We start from the raw sequence: 16801 nt of genomic DNA on the forward strand, positions 1-16801 counted from the left end.
TAGCCTTCATACATTTTTCTGGTCCCTACTCTGTTTAATTCCTTGCTAGTGTCAATCCCTTTAAAGGATGGTTGCTGCAACAGCAGCAAGATTCTGTTGTTTGTTTTTTAGGATTAAGTTACAAAGTATAATCTGGAAGTGATATAAATCATACTTAAATTATGTTTAAACTTATGTTATTATACTTAAATTAAATTATATACTTATTATTAATTTCATCATCTTCAACTGACTATGCATCTGTCGGTCATTAGGATCAAAGTCACTCTGGGTGTTAATACTCTGATTTCCATCAGATTAATCTGATTTCCTTGTAGTTTGGGGAGTATCAAATTCTGTTTGAAAATAAAGTCTCCTGGGGGCAGCTAGGTGGTGCAGTGGATAAAGCACCGGCTCTGGATTGAGGAGGACCTGAGTTCAAATCCGGCCTCAGACACTTGACAACACTTACTAGCTGTGTGACCCTGGGCAAGTCACTTAACCCTAATTGTCCTGCAAAAAAAAAAAAAAAAGAAAGAAAGAAAAAATGAAAAGAAAGTCTCCTTACTAACAGTGTTGTAAATACTTAGAGATTATGCTTAAAATAAATAAAGCACCCAAGGAGAAAGACGAAACTTAGTCTCAATGTCCTAGAAAGTTTTGTGGGTGAAGGTGGTTTTTAAAGAGATAGTGCAGCTTTATCACTAGCATATTTAACTGTTCTTTAAGGTTTCCAAAGTGTTTTCTTTTCAACCACTCTGTGAGATAGTTCATGACAGCATAGCTATGGTACAGAGAGGGCTGGATTTGGAAGTCATTAAAACTTGAATACAAATCTTGCTTCAAACACAAGCTATATGACTGACTCTGGATAAGTCACCGAAACCTCTTTCACACTCAGTCAATTAGCATTTATTAAATGTCTTCTACATGCCAGGCACTGTACTAAGCACCAGGGATACAAAGGAAGGCAAAAAAAAAAAAATTACTGCTCTAAAGGAGCTCAATAATAGGACCTACCTTTTTGGGTTGATGTGAGCATCAAAAGAGATAAGTGTAAAGTCCTTTGCAAAACCTTAAATACTAGTTAACATTATTGTTATAGTGAACATAGTATTATTCTAGTTTTCTATGACCCAAAGAGGCTTAAATGACTTGTTTAAGGTCGCAAAGATGCTAGGTGGTAAAACTAGGATCATATTCCATGTTTTCTGGGCTCTAAACCCAGCTCTCTGGTGACTACTCCACTAAATTTGTTGAAATGTAAGAAAAACTCCTTCTAGAGATGAAAACAAATGGGAAACAGACCCCATCAAAACCTTTTCCTCTTCAAAACTGTCCAACTCAGTCTACTTTTTTATTTGTTTGTTTTTGTAGAGCAATGAGGACTGTGACTTTCTTGGGGTGACACAGTGGCCATGAAGGCAGCTGAAGCAGGCACTGTGGAGTGCTTAAAGCTTGGTCAGACATAGAAGACACCATTGCATCCTGGGCCATCACCAGTTGACCTGACTTTTGTCCTGCCACTGAACTATTTTTTATGTGAACATGATTAATTTAATAGCATTTTAGCATTGTAAAGAGCTTTGGAGACAAGAGTTTCAACCCCTTTATTTTTTAATTATAGAAGGCCTGATCGGTCTACTTTTTTTTACATAGAAAAAAAAAAGATTCTAGAATTTCAGTTAAAGAAAATAGAGAATTCAATGTTCTTACACTGAAATGTATATGTTCTATAAATGCTTAATAAATGTCTAAGCATTTATTAAGCACATGATCATGTATTTAGAGCTAGAAGAATCTTAGAAGTCATTTAATACAGGGGTGTCAAACATCCAGTCCACAATTCCAAATGTGAGCCTGAACCATATTAAAATGTAATTGGGAAATATTTAACAAAACAAAAATCCATAATACAACATAAATAATGTCAGTTTGTGGTTTTCTAAGTCAATATGCTGCCTGTAAGGATCCATTTCTATTTGAGTTTGACACCACTGAATTCCAACCCCTTACTTTTACCAAAGAAGTTCTGTGATTGGGCAGAGCATGGTAGAGTGGTGGAACCAGGATTGGAACCAAGGAATTCTAATACCAACTCTGTGTTCTTTTCACCACAACTCATTGTCTCTTTATGTGACAGGAACTCTGTTTAGTCCTGGGGGTACAGTGACAAAACAAAATAGTCCCTGCCACTAAGGAGCTCATTCATACTCTATCTGGGAAAACTCTGTGTGTGTGTATACATACATGCATACATACATGCATACATACATACATATATATATATATATATATATATATATATATATATATATATATATAGAGAGAGAGAGAGAGAGAGAGAGAGAGAGAGAGAGAGAGAGAGAGTGGTAAAAATTATTTGTGGTAAAGATTAATATCGAAAGTTTTAGTTGAATTTGGGAGGGGTCACACCTGGCCCACCCTGAGATTATGTATGCTACTGAGAAGGACCGAATGCCAGACCTCCCCTTTTGGGGGAGAAAAAACTGAATGCCACCAGAAGGGAGGCGTTCAAAATAAATATATCTGTGATTTCCTACTTTCCAAAGATGTAGACCATAACCCATCCATTCCTGCCCAAATTTTGTGTGACTCTTGTTCACGTATTCCCATAAGTTCATTTATAGGAAGTCCACCTAACAGGCAACATGTCCTATTCACTATCTCCTGACATTGCAAAGGTACTGGTGAAATAATCTGTACTTTCCTGCCCTATCCTGGCTATGATCCTGCCCCATACCAATTGTTGATACCTTCCCCACCAAGGTTTTGTCTGGTTTGTAAGTGTTTTATATACAATTATGTTCTCATGTTGACTCCCCCATTAGAATATAAGCTCCCTGAGAACAGGTATGGTTTTGCTTTTGTCCTTTTTATTCCCTGATCCTTGTACAATGTCTGGAACATAGTAGGAACTTAATAAATGCTTGTTAATTGACCGATCCACTTTCCATCCCTTGCTTCCAACAAGTGACTAGCTAATCTTTTCTTCTTATATGTTTCCTTAATGATATCTTTTATGCCTATTCTTCTAGGTTCCTCATTGGTTACATGTTACACCCTATTCATACCTACCTGTCCCTCTCCACTGTCTCTAAGAGTCATTTTTAATTCTTCAGAGAGATTGTTTATTCCATGTGTTATTGCCATAATGATGGCATAAAAATTGTTTCTATGGGAAACTAAATATAAAGTAAATACAAAGTAATTTTGGAGTTGGGGACACTAGCAACTTTCCCCCCTTATATTAAGTTACTATATTTTTAGCAACTCAAGACTAAACAAAACTCTCTGCAGATCTGTATAACAAAGAGAAAACTTGAAGATAGCAAAAAAGTATTAGAGATAAGTCTCTCATGTAAAAATGATACACAATAAAGAGATTGCTTGACACTGATTGGATCCCATGGGATTATAGAGGACCAATCAGGAAACCAAAAACTCAAAAGAATGTTCTACTTAAACAGAGATGGAGACAGGACAGGATCAGCAATTTGGCCATTGAGTGGTTCTGCCCTCTTATGGAAAGTGAAGGAAAACACATCCAAAAGTGAATTATATAAATACCTGTTTTTGAACCTGTTAAGAATACAACATTTCTGAGAATAAGACTTCCTTTTTCTCCCTTAGAAATAGAATCCCCAAATCATAGCATGAATGAAATTTTTAAAGCTTTTCCCCCCCATTCTTTGCTCTCTAGTACCATTTCCACTTCAAACATTCCAAAAAGGGATGGAATATGAATCAATATTTCAATCAGCAAGTATTTATTAAGCATCTCCTATGTGCTAGGTACTGTAGAGAGTTGAAAGACCGCAAGACATGATGTTAATAGACCAGGGTTACGATTCTGGTTCTGCTTCTTACTAACTCTGTGACTGGTGACCTCTCTAAACCTCAGTTTCCTTATATATAAAAGGGGATTAATCATGCTCGTACTACCTAATTCATAGTTTTGATAGGAAAAAAAATAACTTTATAAGCATTAAAGAATTACATAAATGTGAGTTGTTGCAATAATAATCTACTTTTTTTGTGTTTCGGGATTTAAGAGAAGCAGATTCCATAATCTCCTGTGATAATTCATTCCAAGTTTTCAACTCTTACTATCAGAAATTCTTCCTTTTACCCATCCTCACTGAGTACAACCACATTCCTGACCTTTAGAGAGAGCTAAATTCCTTTCTTTTGGACAAGACAAAGTCATTCTGTAAGACCAAGCACAGCAGTTCCTCCACTTCTTTGCTTTCTTACATTTTCTCATCTTTTCCTTCCATTTCCACCTGGGAGGTGGTAAGGAATGGAGGGAGGAACAACAGAACTTTTCTGTTCTGTTCTCAGACTTATCCCTCACAAACCTTTCCTAATCCTGTAATTTCTTTATTCCTGCATTCCCTTCATATTACTGGTTATGCTCCTTTGTTCTCATTTTTTCCTTAATAGAGAGTTGGTCACCAGCCTTCAGGTGAAAACTTTATGTGGACTTGAAAAGAGTTATTAAATAGCTTTTTAGTCTTCACCGCTCCAGAATGACTAATTCCAGTTTCCTCAACCCTTCCTCATAGGTTTCTATTTTTTAATCCTTTAATCACTTTTGTGGTGTTTCCCCTCCCCTCCCCCTTCTAAACCAATGAATTAATAAATAAAATTAGGAGATGTTTTTAAAATATATAAGCAATTAACTAATTTGAAAAGAAAGAGGTAAACCAAAGTATAAGTATCAAAAATGGAAAAGGAGAATTCAAAACAAGGGGAAGATATAGGAATAACATTTATATAGCACCTAGTATGTGCCAGGCACTACACTAAGTGCTTTACAAATTTTATTTCATTTACTGCTCACAACAACCCTGGGAGATAGGTGCTGTTATTATCCCCATTTAAAATTGTTCAGGGTTATACAGCTAGTAATGGTCTGAGGTCACATTGGAATTCAGGTCTCTTCCTGACTCCAAGCCCAGAACTCTATTCACTGCATCCTGTAGCTACTTCCCAAATGAAGAACAAAATGAAGAAATAAAGGATATTATTAGAAACTGTGTTGCCTAATTGCATGCCAACAAAACTGTCAACTGAAATAAATGAAAATTTACAAAAATACAAAACATGCAAATTAAAAAAATAAAAAATAGATAATTTTTCAGATGAAGAAATTGAGTAAGCCATAAATGATCTACCAAAGGAGGGGGAAAACCCCAAAAGTCCAGAACCAGATGGAACAAGTGAATTGTATGTATCAAACATTCAAAGAACTGTTAATTCTAATATTGCATAAGCTCTTTGCAAAAATAGCAAAATAAATGATCCTACCAAATTTCTTCCATCAAACAGATATTATTTTGAGAGTCAAAACAGAAAAAGAAAACTACAGACCAATGTCCCCAATGAACATTAATATAAAAATTTTACATAAAATACTAGCAAAGAGACTAAAACAACATATCAAAAAACTAAACGCTATGAGTAGATTGGATTTATACCAGGAGTACAGGGTTGATCTAATATCAGGAAAACTATAAGCTTAATGAACCATATTAATTATGAAATCAACAAAACACACAATTCTATCAACTAAATTGACCAACTAAAACACTCATTTTTGTTAAAAACACTAGAAAACATAGGAATAAATGAACTTTTTGTCAAAATGATAAATAGTACATATCTAAAAATCAAAATACCATTACATATATAACAGAGGTAAAATAGAATCCTTTCCAATAAAACCAGGAATGAAATAAAGATATTCATTATCACCACTCCTAGTTAACACAGTACTAGAAATTTTGGCAATATAAAAATACAAAAAAGAGGAATTGAGAGAAAAAAAATCAGTAAAAAAGAAAAAATCTTTTTTGTAGATGATATGATATTTTAAAATAAATTAATACATCAATTAACTTGCAGGATATAAAATAAATCCACACACATCATCAGCATTTGTATAAATATTAATTGCTGATGAATAGGATGAATCAATATAATAAAAGTGGAAATTTTATGCAAAGCAATTTATATATTCAATACCATAATAATCAAAGTACCAAAAGATTACTTATAGAAGTAGAAATATAATAAAATTCATATACAGGCAAAAAGGTCAAGAATCTCAAAGGAAATAATGAAAATAAGTGGGAACAGGGGGTTAGCATCAGATTTCAAAGTATACTACAAGAGTAATTCTCAAAACAACTTGGTACTGGTTAAACAGACAGATCAATCAATGGAACAGATAGGTACACAATATACAGAAGCAAATGTATCTAGTCCCCTAGTTTTCAACAAACACACACACACAAAAAACCCATATCCTGGGTTAGGGGGTCTCACTACACCAAAACCTCATCCCTTAAACCAAAAAAAGTTCCAAATGGAGATGTGACCTAGATGTAAAAAATTGCAACAGTAACAAATTAGAAAAAAACTACCTATCAAATCTGTGGCATGTCGGGGGTGGGGGTGGGGGAGGAGAGAAATTCATGATGAAACAAAGGATCAAAAGAATCACAAAAGATAAAATGAGTAATTCTGATTAAATGAGATTAAAAGGCCAGCTAGGTGATGCAGTGGATAGAGTGCTAAGCCTGGAGTCATTAAGACTCATCTTCCTGAGTTCAAACCTGGCCTCAGACACTTACTAGCTCTGTGACCCATCCCAGGAAAAGTCATTTAACCCTGTTTGCCTCAGTTTCCTCATCTGTAAAATGAGCTGGAGAAGGAAATGGCAAACACCTCCAGTGTCTTTGCCAAGAAAACCCCAAATGGGGTGACAAAGAGTTGAACACAACTGAAGCAACCAAACAACAAAAATTATCATCATCATCATCATTATTTTTACAAGATCTAATACAGCTAAAGTTAAAATGGAAAAAACTGGGAAAAATCTTTGCAATAAGTTTCTCTGCTAAAAGTCTTATTTCCAAGCTATATAAAGAATTGATTCCATAATTGACATATGGTCTTATGATACGAACAGGCTATTTTCTTTTTTTTTTAATTAATAAAGTATTTTATTTTTTTTCCATTACATGTAAAGATAGTTCTCACCTTTTGTTTATACAAGCTTTACAATTTCAGATTTTTCTCCCTCCCTCCCCTCCCTCCCCCCTCCCCTGGACAGCAGGTAATCTGATATAGGTTATATCTATTTATCTATATACATATACATATATATATATATATACACAAAATAACATTAATCCTATTTCTGCATTAGTCATGTTATAAGAGAAAAAATCAGAGCAATGATGAAAAACCTCAAAATAGAAAAAAACAACAGCATCAAAAACAAAAGAAATAGTATGGTTCATTCAGCATTTATACTCCGCAGTTCTTTTTTTTTTTCTTGGATTTGGAGATCCTCTTCCATCACAAGTTCCCTGGAACTCTTCTGTGCCATTGCATTGGTGAGAAGAATATAGTCCATCACAGTAGGTCAACACTCAATGTTGATGATACTGTGTACAATGTTCTTCTGGTTCTGCTCATCTCACTCATCATCAACTCACGCAAGACCCTCCAGGTTTCTCTGAACTCCTCCTGCTCATCATTTCTTACAGCACAATAGTATTCCATTGTATTCATATACCACAACTTGTCCAGCCATTCCCCAATTGATGGGCACCCCTTCAACTTCCAATTCCTTGCCACCACATAAAGAGCAGCTATAAATATTTTTGGACATGTGGGTCCCTTTCCCCTTTCCATGATTTCTTTGGGAAAAAGACCCAAAAGTGGTATTGCTGGGTCAAAGGGTATGCACAGCTTTATCGCCCTTTGGGCATAATTCCAAATTGCTCTCCAGAATGGTTGGATCAGTTCACAGCTCCACCAACAATGGATTAGTCGAACAGGCTATTTTCAAAGGAAGCAACAAAGACTTTCTACAAACATATAAAAATGCTCCAAATCACTAGAGAAATGTAAATTAAGGCAATTTTGAGATTCCATGTCACACTCATCAGATTGTCAGAGAAGACAAAATAGGAAAATGATAAATGTTGGAGGTCTGTGGGAAAACAGGCACACTGATGGACTGTTGGTAGACCTGTGAATAGGTAAAACCATTCTAGAAAGCAAACTGGAATTTTACAGAAGTTACCAAACAATGTATGTACTTTGACTTAGCTATACCACTGCTAGGCTTAAATCCCACAGTGTGCAAAGAAATAGGAGAAAATCCTATATGTGCAAAAATATTTATAGCAAGTTTTTGTGTGGTAACAAAAAACCTGGAAACTAAGGGGAAGCCAATCAATTGAGGAATGGCTAAATAAATGGTAGCATATGAAAGTGATAGTATACTATTATGCTGTAAGACATGAGGAAATAGATAACTTCAAAAAAACATAGAAAGGGCAGCTAGGTGATGCTGGGCAGCTAGGTGGCGCAGTGGATAAAGCACCAGTCCTGGATTCAGGAAGACCTGAGTTCGAATCCTGCCTCAGACACTTGACACTTACTAGCTATGTGACCTTGGGCAAGTCACTTAACCCTCACTACTCTGCCCCCTCCAAAAAGACATAAAAGACTTGTATTAACTGATATGAATTGAAACAAGCTGAACAAGAACAATTTATTCAATAAAATCAAAATTATAAAAATGAACTTTTCAAAACATTAATAAACAGATGAAGAATGAAATAAGCAATACCAGGAAATGCAATTTATACAACAATTACAGCAAAACCAAAAAATTTTGAAAGCCATAAGAACTATGATAAATCTGTGCCCCTTATCTCACATTTATAGTGACCATCCATGATTCCAAAGGGCCTATACAACTCATTCAGCTATGTTTGGGAAGTTCCAGTATCTCATGCTAAGAGAATTTAAGTTCCCTTAGGACAGAAATGGTTTGTTTTTTTACTTTATCTCACCAGTGTCTAGTACAGTGCCCAGCACTTAGTAGGCACATAGTTAACTGTTGATAATATACTTGATCACAAACACATTATCCACCAAGTAACATACAGATTTAGGGTATGAGACATTTTTTTTTGTATGGAGCCAAGGCAGGAATTTCTTTTGCTTGACTATGCATATTTCCTAAAAGGAATTTGTTTTCTTTTCTCTTTTTTCCCCAATGGGGTGAGTATGGGGGTACTATGGGTGCATGCATTTTCATATGAGGTCACTATATTCTTAGTTTTGCTTGTTTTACTTTGCTCTAAAAGACTATTCAAAAACAAAAAAAAAGTTTGTGTAATCTGTAAATGTTTGTAATGTCAAAACATAACCTTTTAAAGTACCTCCTCTGCTCGTTAAGTTAGTAGAATTATAAAATCTTACATCTGGAAAGAACCTTGGAGAGTATCCAGCTAAATGTTCATTTAACTAATAAGGAAACTGAAGCTCAAAGAAGTTGTGACTTGTCCATGGGAAACCAACTAGAAGCAAGTTAGTGATGGGGTTGGCACTTGAATTGTGACCTTCTGAATCCTAGTTCAGTGCCCTTTTTACACTGCATTTCCAGATAACCAATGAACTTGAGTCATTTAAAATTTTTAATTAATTCTCCCCTTGGTTCTAACACATGAATGTACCTTCCCCACACTTCCATCTACACAAACTAGTGACTAACTAGTATGTCTTTACTAATGACTGTAACTAGTCAGAGTACTAGAGGAATTGATAGACTTCTTTCTATAACTATTTCAACTCTCATTCAGCTGTTTGGAAGTTCCAGTATCTTATTCTAGTGGAATGTAATCTCCTCAAATTGAGGAACTCTGGGTTGTTGTTTTTTGGGTTGTTGGTTGTTTTTTTTTGTCTTTTTCACACTGGGGTCTAGTACAGTGCCCAGAATTTAGTAAGACATTTAGCAACTGTTTGTTGAATTAATAATAAGTGCTATTCACAAAAAAATCATTCCATTCCAGAGAACCATAATGCAGGCAAAGGAGAGCTTTGCAAGAAAAGTAAGCAAAAGGCAAAAATGACCTAGATCTACGTCAACTGCAAGATGATTAGCTGGAAAATAATATGATTTCTGGAAATATGGGAAACATTCTCTCTGTTTCTGTCTCTTCCTCTGTCTCTGTTTCAGTTGTGCTGTATATTCAATGGTTCATGCTACACCTTCATTTCCACTTTTACTTTAGTACAATCTGCTAACCTAACAATCTGTGAAGTAACCAGATGTTTAAAAAAACCCAAAACCCTAAATGAACCCAATTCAATTCAGGAATTGCCTCACAGAAAATTAAAATGAACCAGCTCATTGATTCCTTTCTTAGCTTCTCAGGCCTCTATATACCCCAACACCCACTGTTCAGTGACCAACTCTAGCAGACAACTTTGAACTTTGTGTTGATCTCATTCATAGTTGGAAGGCTCACTCTGCCCCAGTTCCTTATTTGCCTTTAGCATCTGTTCCCCTTATTTAGATATTTCATTTACAGTAAAAAAAGTAGAGAAGGTAAAAAATATAAACAATATTTACTGTAGTACATAAAAAGAATTTTCACATAACACTAGATGGACCATGTGCAGTAAGAGATACAAAAATTTTATTACAATTTTACTTTAAAATAAAATTTGTATCCTATCTCTATTTTCTTTGCCTTGTAGATAAAGAAAAAGTACACTGCATCCATTGACACAGCTTGTTCCTTTGAGGTATTCCTAAACTCTGGTCCTTGTAGTGGTAATGGAAAACTATTACCATTTGTTCCATTATCTGAAAGTGAGGAAACATTCAGCCTGTTGGAAATAGTGGCAGATTGTCAACTGTTCATATGGAATTATTTTCACAGGCTAGAAACATCATATAGAACTATCACTAAAGTACAAAAGGCCACATTTTTTAGTGATTGTGTTTGTCATGGTAAATACTAAGATATGTCTAAGTTCTCTGTTATAGAAGAAAAAGTGATACAACCAGAACAACTAAAATAATTCACAAAATCAAAATATGCTTAGAAAAACATATCTTTTGTAGATATTTAAAAACATGTAAGCCTCGTTAAGTTTTACTCATTAAAAGTAGCCCCAGGTATCACAAATGGCAGATTTGCCCTGAATTTAGAGTTAAGAGACCTGGGATTAAAATATGGCTCTGCTCTTACTACCAGTAAGACCATGGGCAAATAATTTCATCTCCAAAGGCCTCAGTTTCCTTATCTGTGAAATGAAGGGAATGGACTAGATGACTTGAAAGTTCCTTTAAAACTCTAAAGCTATGATTCTATCATGTTGGGAGAATTCTATGATTCAACATAAAGGTATGTACACTTCAAGGTCATGTCACTGCAAGCAAATACTCTAGGGTTGTAATAAAAAGGCTCCTCTTTACCTAACTCCCCACTTTCTTTGTTTTCCCTGCATCCCCACAGCATATACTTTCTCTGCATTTTCAAGATCATTTCCACATTAGCAGAGGTTTTCAGTATCCAATGACTCACTGTAAATGCTGTCATTGGCCAAGCTTGGTTGAGCTCTGTCCATTGTTCCATGGTAAATCACTTGTTTTAAAAGTTCATCAGGAGAACTGATTGTGGTATTATAACAATTAAGTTAGACTTACTTTGTTGAGTTAGTGGATAGCATCATAAAATCATATGCCTAGTAGAATACAAAGAGTAGAATGAAGAAGAAGAGCATAAATCCACATCCAACAATTAAGATGCTCAGCTAATGGTCTCATGGTAACAGGCTCTAGACAATCAGTAGTATGCATACCCTGTTTGAGATTATGCTGTTTCAGGTGATTAGATAATGATGTAAACTGTCTTAAAACCAATGTTAAAAACTCCTAGGTCGTATACTCTGACTCATTTCATCTTTGAGAAGCCAGTGGATTTTTTTTGTTCTTTTCCCTTCTAAAAAACAAAAAACACTAACCAGTTGATAAATATATGCTGAATACCCAAACAACACACAATTCTGAACTTGACACTTAGAGCTTGTAATTATTATGAACAATACAGTAAAAATAACAACTATTAACAATAATGGGTAAAATGGGAAAGAATTTTTTAAACAAATATCTCTGATAAAAGCCTCATTTCTCAAATATATAGAGAACTGAGTCAAATTTATAAAAATACAAGGCATTCCCCAGTTGATAAATGGTCAAGGGAAATGAACAGGCAGTTTTCAAACAAAGAAATCAAAGTTATCTATAATCTTATGAAAAATGGTATAGATTACTAATGATCCAAGAAATGCAAATTAAAACTCTGAGGTATCACCTCATACCTATCAGACTGGGAAATATAACAAATACAGAAAATATTGGATGTTGGAGGGTATATGGAAATCCACTGTTGGCAGAGTTGTGAAAAGATCTAACCATACTGGAGAGTAATTTGGAACTATGCCCAAAGGGCTATAGAACTGTGCATACACTTTGAGCCAGCAATACCTCGTCTAGGTTTATATCCTAAAGACATCCCCAAAAAGAAAAAAAGACCTATTTGTACAAAAATATTTATAGCAGTTCTTTTTATGGTGGCTAAGAATTGGAAATCAAAGGAATGCCTATCAATTGGGAAATAGCTAAACAAACTATGGTATATGATGATAATGGAATGTTATTGTGTTATAAAAAATGACAAGCAGGATGACTTCAGAAAGGCCTGGAAAGACATATATGAAATGATGTATAGTGAAGTGAGCAGAACCAAGAGAACATTGTGCATAGACAGCAATATTGTTTGATAAAGAATTGTGAATGACTTGACTATTCTCAACAATACAATGATCCAAGACAATCCCAAAGGACTATTGATGAAACATACTATCCACCTCCAAAGAAAGAAATGTTATTGATGGAACAGACTGAAGCATGCTATTTTTCACTTTCTTTCATTTTTTTCTTTTAACCAAGTTTTCTTGTACAAAATGACAAATATGGTAATGTTTTACATAATCATACATGTATAACCCATATCTGATTGTTTGCTGCCTTAGGGAGGGGGGAGGAGAGGGAGGGGAAGAGGGAAAAAAATTGGAACCCGAAACTACAAAGAAAAATGTTTATTAGAATGGAAAAAAATAATAATGGGTAGCTAGGTGTTACAGTAAATAGAATGCTGGACCTGGAGTTAGGAAGACATCTTCTTGAGTTCAAATCTGGCCTCAGACACTTACTAGCTGTGTGACCCTGGACAAATCACCTAACCCTTTTTGGCACAGTTTCCTCATCTGCAAAATGAGTTGGGAAAGGAAATGGCAAACCACTCCAGTAATTTTTCCAAGAAAAACCTCAAATGGGATCATGAAGAGTTAGACATGACTGAAAAATTACTGAACAACAACAACTACGTTAATAATACCATTTATATTGGAAGCTGTGAGCTATACTAACAGTAATAATAATTTTGCTAAGACTATACATACCAGCAATTAGTTTTCCAGTGTTTGTAGACAAGGGATTTAATAGTTCCAAAAGCACAAATCTGAGAACATATTAGAAGACAACCACAAGATACAATTTTCCATTTGATATTACTAAAAAAATCTATGGATCTTACAGATAAAGCTATAGGTTAGTAGGAACATTACAAAAACTTATAGAGGAAAGCAAGTTAATATCCAGAGGAATAAAGGAAAAAGTGAAAATAAGCACCAAGGTCAAGCATTAATCTCCATAATTGGAGTGGTTTTCCCATATACAAACTGGACATATGGAACTGGTAGATGAACACATTTTGCTGCTAAAAAAATTAAGTGCCATTCATAATGGTACCAGGAAATTTATAGCACAGCAACATAAACATTTTTTTTTGTTTTGTGTTTATCCAAAGGAGTCCATGTTGCTAATGTGAATGCCCAGCATATGGCCATGGATGCAATAACTTTGATGAAAAAAAATGAATGAAAGGTATCATACCAGACGAAGCTGAATAATAATAACAATTTAGAGTCAAAGATTTCTTGAGATCAATGGAAGAAAAGGATTTTAAGAATTATGTTTGACAAGATTACAAGGATCACAAACCAAATCCACAAAAATGCTAAAAATGAGATACTTTCCTGGCCTGCCAATTTGTCTTCAAAAAGGAATATTTGGTTGTATTTGAAACAAAAGTCTCATATACAAGTCGTTGTTGTATTTATTTCCTTTCTTAAAATCCAGTTTCATATAAATGTCTCTGATTCTTACAGGGAGTGAGAGAAACACATACTCAACACCACTTTCCATCCCATAAATTTTGACCTTTCTGATTTCAATGTATATTAATACTAGCCCACCTGTCTGGCAGACCTTTGTGTACACACTGTGCCCTTTAACACGAAAAAGCGTAGCTGGATGATACATGGTGACAAATCCTACAGAGAGAGAGAAAGAGAAAGTGTAAGACTCAGTCAGCCAGCCAACCAGCCAGCCAGTCAGACAGACAGACTTTAAAGGAAATAGCTTCCAACCAGGATCTGCTGCAGCCCAGCTAATCAGGTAGGTATTCAGTCGTTCACTCCTGCAGACTTGCTTAGCATAGAAATAGGCTGTCTGCCCAGGAAGATGAGGTAATGTCTAGGTTTGATGCCAAAATCTCTCTAACTGGCAGGACACATCGGGTAAATATTTCTACTGCAGGAGACCCCATTCATTTGAAGCTGCTGCCAGTTATATTATTGTTATTATGCTCATTAATATTAATACTTAGCTATCATACCTGTTTAAAATTGAAGATGGAAAAATAGCTTTTTTAAAAATGAAATCCTATTATTAGGAACATGGGAGGACATCATCCCAGTTCCTCTATTCTCCCCCAACAATTACTATTGCAGTACTGATCTTTCCCTGCAATTCTTACACACACACACACACACACACACACACACACACCCTGTTACTATAGCACCAAAGCCCCTCCACAACCTCTTTGGCTGCTGTAAATCTGGAAAACCCCAAGGCAATTTCTTCTTATTCCATCATTTTAATGAGAATTGAGGTGAGGGCTTGAAGCCAGCTTCAAGCTTCCTTTTCTAGTTTATCCTATTTGTAAATCCAGTAGAATTTGCCAGTCAAGTTGCCAAGAGCTCTTTCTCCCCTCTAAAAAAAAATTCTAAATTTGTTACATCATCTATTTTTGATGATCTGTTTTATAGTCTTACAAATTACTGGCAACGTGATGATAATACCTACCTTGGGCTTGTAACTTATTCACTTGATGATTTTGTCTCTGTGGTTACTGTCAACAATACACATTGGTTGCACAGCATATTATCTTACAGAAACAAACACTGAAAGGAATGCTTGGTGTTTCATTTCTTCAATTTTAAGTGACCCCATTTTTGTTGGATGAAGTCTAGATCATCAGCCTCCATCTGATTTAGGAAAGAAGTCACTTTTGGAGGGGAATCATAAAGTCAGAGTCCTCTTTTTAGTTTCATATGGATTTAATGTAGAGCTTTCTATAAGCTATAGTTAAATCAGTCTCTTACCACCTCCCTTCCATCACCTGTAAACTGTAACCAACATTATTTATCTTCTGAAGGAGGACAGGAATAGATGGTGGCTAAAGTAGTGTTTCTAAGTGGAAAAAAAGGCAATATAAAAATAGGATCATGAATGCCATGGAAAAACCACCCAAGGCTCAATATCATCCTCTATAAGCAAGGTGTCAAAATCAAACTCTTCAGTTTGGTAATCAAATACGTTTGTTAAGTCTGGAGGCCATCACTCAGTGTTATCCCAAATGGAAAGAAAGAAGGAAGTCAGAAAGGCAATCACTTATAACCAAAGATGGAAAGTGGACTGTGTAAAAACTTGGACCCTTTGGTTACTAGGTACAATGGCCAAAATAAGCCTTGTTAAATTCTCCTACTGCTAAGATTGCAAAATCTTGGGCCCAACATAATGAATTGATTTGAAAAAAAAAACTTCCCAAATTGTTGAGTCTAGGATAACATATTGAAATCACAAAACAGAGAGGTTTCATGTGAATGAGGAGGGATAATATTTTAGAATCAGGTCTAAAATGGGACAGAGGGGAAGAAATGGGTGCATGGAAATATCTTTTGTTGTTATAAAATGGAGACTAGAATTCCAGTTATTTTGAGCCAAGAATCATGGGAAAGCAGGGTAAAAGTGAGAAAGGAGAAAAAGAAAGAAGTGTTAGCCATCAAGGAAGGTGTGGGGATCAAAAGCATTTTTTTTGGTTTCCCCATCCAGATTTCTTAGTATTGTTGGACTTTATAGAAATATTCCTGCCTCCCAGCTGACAAAATAATCTTTAATAAGGTACCCTCAGTTCTCAGAAGTGGTATACTTCCTCTTTTCCACCTATCTCCTTTGGTCTGTTTATTCTTTCGCTCCAATAGAAATTTGAGTTGAGAAAGAAGAGATATTAACAGAAGGGGAAAAAAGATAAAGTACATTTACCTGAATTGTAGTTACAAAAAGGTCTAAAACAAAGTCTACTGGGTTATTATTCAGAAATGGCAATGATTTACAAGGTTTAATAAACTATGATAATAGTACCATATTTAAAAAATAAAAACAGTTTAATCAAATTTCCAAAAGCTAAGCAATCTAATCTTTATTTAGACTCCAGCATTCATGTTATAAGTCAGGCAAGCAGGCTGGGTGGAAATTACTAATTAATTGAACATTTCAGTTTTTAAACTCATTAATTTATCTTACTATTTGCTGATTGCATTTCCTGAACTTATGTATATTTCTCACATAATGTTAGGAAAACTAATAAAAACAAAAAAATATTTCAAACAGAAGGTTATGGTGAATTCTGAGGGTTCAAATCTTTGGACAGCTTACTGTATAATCTTCAAATCAGCTGAATTGCCTTGCCAATATCTTGGAGCCAGATTGCATCAAATTTGAGAGTGC

General features: G+C 35.1%; 1 protein-coding gene across 16 annotated transcripts in view; it reads right to left on the reverse strand.

Moving 5' to 3' along the window:
* The window catches only part of LDLRAD4 (low density lipoprotein receptor class A domain containing 4), a 638510-nt gene that overhangs the window by 189175 nt on the left and 432534 nt on the right, over positions 1-16801 (reverse strand). The gene's annotated exons all lie outside the window — the stretch shown is intronic.

This window comes from Dromiciops gliroides, chromosome 1 (genome assembly GCF_019393635.1).
Source record: "Dromiciops gliroides isolate mDroGli1 chromosome 1, mDroGli1.pri, whole genome shotgun sequence".
NCBI classification, from domain to species: Eukaryota; Metazoa; Chordata; class Mammalia; order Microbiotheria; family Microbiotheriidae; genus Dromiciops; species Dromiciops gliroides.